The sequence below is a fragment of the Podarcis filfolensis genome (genome assembly GCF_964270895.1).
Source record: "Podarcis filfolensis genome assembly, chromosome: 6".
In the NCBI taxonomy this organism is placed as follows: Eukaryota; Metazoa; Chordata; class Lepidosauria; order Squamata; family Lacertidae; genus Podarcis; species Podarcis filfolensis.
Window position 1 is genome coordinate 95,689,654 of NC_139609.1, and position 8,483 is coordinate 95,698,136.

Sequence of the window (8,483 nt, forward strand, 5' to 3'; positions counted from 1 at the left end):
ACCTCAGTGTGCAGGCAAAACGACGGGGCTGGAGACGCTCCTTCAGGTATACTGGACCGAGGCCGTTTAGGGTTTTAAAGGTCAGCACCAACACTTTGAATTGTGCTTGGAAACGTACTGGGAGCCAATGTAGGTCTTTCAGGACTGGTGTTACGTGGTCTCGGCGGCTGCTCCCAGTCACCAGTCTAGCTGCCGCATTCTGGATTAGTTGCAGTTTCCCGGTCACCTTCAAAGGTAGCCCTACATAGAGCGCATTGCAGTACAGTGGTACCTCGCAAGACGAAATTTATTCGTTCTGCGAGTTTTTTCATCTTGCGAATTTTTCGTCTTGCAAAGCACGGAACTGCACCTCTTCAAGCAATGCACCCGGTTTTAAGAAAAAGGAAACAAACTTGCAAGACGTTTTCGTCTTGCGAAGCAAGCCCATAAGGAAATTCGTCTTGCGAAGCAACTCAAAAAGCGAAAAATTATTTCATCTTGCGAGTTTTTCGTCTTACGAGGCATTCGTCTTGCGAGGTACCACTGTAGTCCAAGCGAGAAATAACCTGGCCTCTCACTCAGCAAGGCAATCCGGAAGTTCTTGCGAGCAAATGTATCACAGATTCTACTCATCAGAGGCCATACCTCTCCATGCTCGAATTTGCAAGGGCAACCCGTACACCCTTCAGCAGATTGGGCAGCTGATAAATCAAGGAAGCTGTCTAAAGTATAATTACCTGCAGCGCTGCCTAGTAGACAGGTCAGCCCTGGAGACAAATGGCGAAGTCAGATGCCATACTCCTTAACTAACCTGCTGTTATCACATCCATTTCCGGTGACAACTCTCCATGCTTCGTTGGGTTGCCATGACGGAGGTGTCCTCAGGAGCCTGTGCTATTCATTACATGAACATCTTGCACTCTTTGAAGGTCTTGTGCCCATTTCACAGAGGGAGATTGTTACCGGTTGTCCATGTTGTGAGTCAACAGCAGAGATGGAAAGAGAACTCAAACGGTATGAAGTCTCCACACTCAGTTTAGATCTTAAAGTAACAGGGGGACAGTCCATCGGGAAGTTCTACTGCACAGACCCCACTGGAAAAAATGGGAGCTGCAGAGACTTTTAAATATATATCCAAATGCTCCTTTACCTGAGTTTATTTGTTCACAACATAGAACCTTGTTTTTTTGTTCCAGGCTTTTTTAAAAAAGCGCCCCCTAACCTAAATCCTGGTTATGCCCATGGGGTAGGACAAGACAGGTGGAAAAGCCATTGCCTGCAGAAAGTCTCTCTCCCCTCAGTTCTATTCATTAACTACATGAAAACTCTATAAAACCTATTTGGTACGTGCTTGAATTCCTCCTGCAAAATAGTGAATCCAGAATGCGGCAGCCAGACTGGTGACAGGGAGCGGCCGCCAAGACCACATAACACCAGTCTTGAAAGACCTATATTGGCTTCCAGTACGTTTCCAGGCACAATTCAAAGGGTTGGTGCTGACCCTTAAAACCCTAAACGGCCTCCGTCCAGTATACCTGAAGGAGCGTCTCCATCCCCATCATTCTGCCCAGACACTGAGGTCCAGCGCTGAGGGCCTTCTGGCAGTTCCCTCGCTGCGAGAAGTGAAGTTACAGGGAACCAGGCAGAGGGCCTTCTCGGTGGTGGCACCCGCCCCGTGGAACGCCCTCCCATCAGATATCAAGGAAATAAACAGCTATCTGACTTTTAGAAGACATCTGAAGGCAGCTCTGTTTAGGGAAGCTTTTAATGTTTAATAGACTATTGTAATATTTTGCTGGAAGCCGCCCAAAGTGGCTGGGGAAACCCAGCTAGATGGGCGGGGTATAAATAATAAACTGTTGTTGTTGTTGAAGTATTTATCTCTGTCCTGATTCTTCCAGCTGAATCAGCTTTGCTGGACGTTCATGAGTTCTGGTGTTTTGAGAGAAGCTGGCCAAGGAGGACCAGGTGGTGAAACACAAAGGGAAGGCCATGGCTCAGTGGCAGACCATCTGCTCCGTATGCCGAAGGCCCTGGGTTCAATAGCCTATGGCATCTCCAGGATGGAGACCGTGGTTGATGGCCCTGAAAGCTGCTGAGAGATCGAGGAGAATCAACGGAATCGCAGGCTGCTTTTGCAACTCACTGCTTGGCACCACCCAAACCGAAGTTCACGAAAGCCGACGCCTGAATAAAAGCCTTTGTTTTTAAGGTGCCACAAGACTTTGTTGTTTTTGCTGCAGGAGACAAGCCCTCTGGAAATGGAAACTTTCTGTAATGGAACCCAAGGGAGGAGGAGAAGGAGGAGCAGCAGCAGCAGCAACAACCATCGCAACTCAGGAATGCTATTTGCAAAGTCTGACTGTGTCAACCCTTTCTTCGTCTCCCCGCTTTGTGCCACCAGGGGGCACTCCTGCTGTGGATGTTGGGCTCGCCCTCAGAATCTCCACCAGCTGTGAAGGCATCAGACTACAATTCCCATCAGCACCCTGCCCCTCCAGGTGTTTTCTGACTACATCTCCCACCAGTCCCATCCAGCCTGCCGATGGGCATTGTAGTCCGACAGCATCTGAAGGGCACCAGGTCGCCAAAATCCAGCCTAAGCCTATCTTAGCTGGATTTAGCTCACAATTAACATTTTAGTCAAATGTACAGGTGAAACTCGAAAAATTAGAATATCGTGGAAAAGCTCATTTATTTCAGTAATTCAATTTAAAAGGTGAAACTGATATATGAGATAGACTCATGACATGCAAAGTGAGATATGTCAAGCCTTTATTTGTTATATTTGTGATGATCATGGCGTACAGCTGATGAAACCCCCAACTTAACAATCTCAGAAAATTAGAATATTAAATGAAATCAGCAAAACAAGGACTGCAAATAGAGCAATATTGGACCTCTGAGAAGCATGCATATGTACACAGTACTCAGTTTGGGCCCCTTTTGCAGCAATTACTGCCTCAATGCGGCGTGGCGTGGATGCTATCAGCCTGTGGCACTGCTGAGGTATTATGGAGGGCCAGGATTCTTCAATAGCAGCCTTCAGCTCTTCTGCATTGCTCAGTCTCTTTTAAGTTGAATTCCTGAAATAAATGAACTTTTCCACGATATTCTAATTTTTCGAGTTTCACCTGTATATTTGTGCCGAGGGGACAATTTTTGATATGAGTTTTTATTGAAACTTTTTGACGTGCCATCCAATGAAAACCAAAATAATCTAAATAAAAAATTAGTTTTCTCCCAGCCTCCCATTCTGGGAGGTCTTCCTTTCCCTGCCTCAAATGCAGGGTGTTGGGGAGGGGATATTTTTGAGATGGGAGAGGAGTTTTCAATTTTTGAATATTTGTTTTCTTTTAAATCTATGGTTAGCCGTCTTTATTTGCATGTTGTCCCATTACAGGGAGAACTCTGGGAAGTTTGGAATAAATCCCATGACCCTGGGATGGAGGTGGCAGGTTGGGAGAAATGTAGACAAGTCTTTTCATAACCTTGCATAACCTTCTCCTAAGCACGAAACAACCGCTAGCCTGCCAGGGAGAGAACAAGGTGAGCTGGGAAGGAACCTGAGGAATTTCCAACCTTCCTGGAGCCCAGAAGGTCTGAACCCTACATGTGTTGCCTGGGAGACAGTGGCTGTCCCAAGGCAAGCTCCCTGCCCGAGTGGGAGATTCGAACTCTGGTCTTCCAGGTCCTAGTCTGACACTCTCAGGTCCTGCTGGCCAGAGGCATCGGGGTGGTTTCTGAGAGAGACACAGGATGCCAGATCACAAAGACCTTTGGTGTGATCTAGAGAAGCAGCAGGGGATTCTTATATTGAATAATAATTGGAGAACCTCTCTAGGACCTCTTGGATGGAAAAGATGAGGAACAAGGGGAGATGCCTGCATTAATTATTGAGAAAACATCAGCTAGTAGAGGAAGAACAAGACGTCATTCGGGATTAAACACTGGATTAAAGCAAAACATTGGACACTTGCAGTTACAACTGATAGGTGGATAGTTGGAAGTAATAATAATAATAATAATAATAATAATAATAATAATAATAATAATTTATTATTTATACCCCACCCATCTGGCTGGGTTTCTCCAGCCACTCTGGGCAGCTTCCAACGGAATATTAAAATACAATAACCTATTAAACATTAAAAGCTTCCCTAAACACTTCTATTTATATCTCTTCTCTTTTGCTTTATTCTGTTATACTCATTTATTTGCTTTTACCGTTCTCTTTATTTCTCTTTCTCTGTTCTTTTATTATCTTCTTTTACTTTGTGTTCTTCTGGCTTCCCCCCCTTCTCTTACTTCTTTCTCTCTTCTCTTTTATTATTTTCCATTTTGAAGAGTTTGCTTTTCATTGTATTGCAAAAAGTCTTAATAAAACTTCATACAGAAAAGCAACAAGGGCACTGGCAAGGACCAATCAGTTATTAATTATTATAAAACCACCCCAAAGTCCCACAGTGAGTTACAGCAATTAAAGCACAATATTAACACCCAAACATAATGTATTGCACAATAAAACAACAGCTCAAGGCAAAACTGCAGAAATAAGGTGTAAAAATATACACCTCCGGGTTCAAAAGCCACAGTAAAGAGGTGCCTCTTCAGCATTTGCCGCTGTGGGGCGTTCCAAAATTTAGGAGCCACCACAGAGAAGGCCATTTCCCAGGCTATCACCCTGCTCCACCAAGCTTCTGAAGGCTGTGAAACGAACAATATGCCTTCCACCCACCGATCATGGCCCCTGAAAGGATCTGTAGTTCTCAGCGTCTCAGGACTTGATACGATTTGTACGGTGGGTTGTGCTAACTGTCCTCAACCCACCCGAAACTATGATTCCCAGGGTTCCTGAAGGACAGTCTCCACCCCCATCGTTCAGCCCAGACACTGAGGTCCAGCTCCAAGGGCCTTCTGGTGGTTCCCTCGCTGCGAGAAGCCAAGTTACAGGGAACCAGGCAGAGGGCCTTCTCGGTGGTGGCGCCCTCCCTGGAATGCCCTCCCATCAGATGCCAAGGAAATAAACAAGTATACAACCTTTAGAAGACATCTGAAGGCAGCCCTGTATAGGGAGGTTTTTAATGTTTGACGTTTTATTGTCTTTTTAATATTCTGTTGGAAGCTGCCCAGAGCGGCTGGGGAAGCCCAGCCAGATGGGCAGGGTATATGTAATAAATTATTATATTATCATTCCTTGGGAGGAGCCAGGTGGGAGCTTATCCGGCAGAGCAAGTGGACAAGGCAGCTGCTGGATTGGCTCCATGCCACCCGAGCTCATGCGCAATTAATTAGATGAGTGAATGATTTACCTGATGAAAACCAGACTAATCTTCTCACACGACTTAGCTCGTCTTCCAGGGCACTACAAAGCAGGCGCAGGAACGCCAAGCAAATCTGTGTGGCCTCCGGAGCTTTGCACCCACAGAAGAATTTAGTATCGAACCATTCGGAAGCACCGACTGCTCTTTGCAATGGGCGCCTTTTGTTCAGTTAAGCTCTTGGCAGCGAGGGCGTCCCAAGTCCTCAGGTGAACTTGCTTTTTTAGCCACAAGACCACAAAGCAGCTGGGGCAGCCCAGATTGGCTCAGAGGGTGATGGAGAGAAGGATGAATGAATCCAGCCCGCTAACCAGAGCTGGGTTTTCACATACGCACACCCGGAGAGCTCTAGGCACGGGGATGTTTATCACGTAACTCACCAAGGCATCAAAAGATGGCAAGCGTGCGTCAATGAGGCATCAAAACCACCCACTCACAATTCACCCGGTGTGACAAACACTTTGCTTCAAGGGACTCACTCAGCGGCGAGTCATTGTCTTGAGTAGAAATCAAGAGATGGCAGAGACATCCACCGTCACCCAACCAGAAGAATGTAAGAGCCTACTGGCATCCTCTGGACTAGAGGGTGGCGCTGTGGTCTAAACCACTGAGCCTCTTGGGCTTGCTTATCAGAAGGTTGGTGGTTCGAATCCCTGTGAAGGGGTGAGCTCCCGTTGCTCAGTCCCAGCTCCTGCCAACCTAGCAGTTCGAAAGCACAAAGTGCAAGTAGATAAATAGGTACCACTCCGGTGGGAAGGTAACTTGCATTTCCATGCGCTCTGGATTCCATCACAGTGTCCAGTTGCACCAGACGCAGTTTAGTCATGTTGGCCACATAACCCAGAAAGCTGTCTGTGGATAAACACTGGCTACCTCAGCCTGAAAGTGAGGACCTTAAGGTCCATAGACAGCAACACCCTAGAGGTCCCAGGCCCTAAGGAAGTCAGACTAGCCTCAACCAGAGTCAGGGCCTTTTCAACACTGGCCCCGGCCTGGTGGAACGCTCTGTCTCATGAGACCAGGGCCCTGCAGGATCTGATTTCTTTCTGCAGGGCCTGTAAGACAGAGTTGTTCCGCCTGGCCTTTGGCTTGGAATCAACTTGATCCCCTTCCCCTCTTTCCTTTTTCCTTTCTCCTTCTGTGATGGAACTCCTATTTGGGGACTTCCCTGGCTTTTTTCTGGCCCATGTAGGACCAGTCTGGATAGTTAGCCTTGACATTTTCATCCCCCAAAAAGTTTTTGATTGAGTTTCCACTGAAATGAGGCTGCATTTTAATGTTTTAATGTATTTTAATCTTGTTTTTTAAGCTATATGTCAATAAATTGTTTTTATATTTGGTGTTAGCCGCCCTGAGCCCGGTCTTGGCTGGGGAGGGCGGGGTATAAATAAAAAAAAATTATTATTATTATTAAGCGCCACAACCCTCTTTTGAAAGCCACCCAGGTTGGTGGCCATCAATGCCTCTTGTGGCACAAAGTAGAAGAAGAGGAGTTTGGATTTGATATCCCACTTTATCACTACCCAAAGGAGTCTCAAAGTGGCTCACAATCTCCTTTCCCTTCCTCCCCCAACAACCACCACTCTGTGAGGTGAGTGGGGCTGAGAGACTTCAGAGAAGTGTGACTAGCCCTAGGTCACCCAGCAGCTGCATGTGGAGGAGCGGGGAAGCAAACCCAGTTCACCAGATTACGAGTCTCCCGCTCTTAACCACTACACCACACTGGCATGGGAGCTTCCTCTCCTTGTACAGTGGTACCTCGGGTTACAGACGCTTCAGGTTACAGACTCCACTAACGCAGAAATAGTACCTCGGGTTAAGAACTTTGCTTCAGGATGAGAACAGAAATCTCATGGCAGCGGGAGACCCCATTAGCTAAAGTGGTGCTTCAGGTTAAGAACAGTTTCAGGTTAAGAACGGACCTCCGGAACGAATTAAGTTCTTAACCAGAGGTACCACTGTGTTTACAGAATTGTTAACAGTGTTTCAGAAGCCTTTGAACTGGTGTATCAGGAAAGATTGCCATCTGACCACAACCACCTCGGCTAGAAAGACCGCTATACCACTTGCTCCAGCCGCGGCCTTGCAGACCTCCTGCTCCCACCTCAAAGCGAAGAGGGAAGTCAGACGCCCTGGGTGCAATCGATTTACCTCGCCCACATCAGCCAAGTATGATTAAAGCAGAACGAAGCAAAGGAACTGATTAGGCAAAGGGGGAAATATTTGCTTGGGTTCTTGCCGAGATTTTGTAACACATCTTTGAACAAAAGAGAGCTCTCGCGCAGGTCAAGGTGCCAAGACAGACCTTTCCGCAGCCTGGGTCTACCAGATGTTGGATCCCAGCTCCGTCACCATAGCTGGGAACATCTGGAAGACACCAGGCCGTCTCACGTGAAATCTTCTTCCTTCTTCCTTCCTTCTTCCAGAAGGAAGAATCTGAACACTTTATACTTTCAAACAAACCTTCATTTGCCCCAATATTTTATTGTACGGCATGTTTCATCCAGCTTGCGCTAGGAGAGGTGGGGTCTCCAAGGAGAGACACAAACCACCTATGCTGGCATTGCTCAGTTCCTTCTAGATTTCATCAGCTGCCGGCTGTGTTTTCAGCTTCGACAGGTTAAAGCAAAAGCCACGATCGCCAGAATGCAGCCTCCTGAGCTGTGACCGCAGGGAAAAAAATGAACAGGCCATGATGTTTTTCTTTGCTCCCAAAACCACAAAGTCAACGAGACTCCTAAACGGCGCAAGGGCAAATGAACCAATTTTGGAAGAGAGACAAGATGCCAATGTGTTGTTTTTCAGCTGCCAACCGCAAGAGATTTCTCAATTCTAAGTTGCTTGTGATGAAGCAACGATCTTGAGATCTTATCAACAATGCTATTCATTCAGCATTCAGCAATTTGTATTTGCAGTCTGTTTAGCGGGTGGGTGAGGGGTCCTGCAATATTAATCCGTTTCATGCCTATCCCATTTTTTCGGGCACTACTGTTGTAATTTATTGCATTATTTCTGCCAATTACACTGATGGCCTGATACCAGTTACAGGTCCCATGGACTTTGTGGGGTTTTCTACAATAGCGCCTGGGCTTTCTCGCTGCTCAGCGACATCGAGAGCTCAGACCGCAACCTCCTTAAGCGGAGCCATCTCCGCACAGAGAGACTAATCCTCCGTACCAAGCA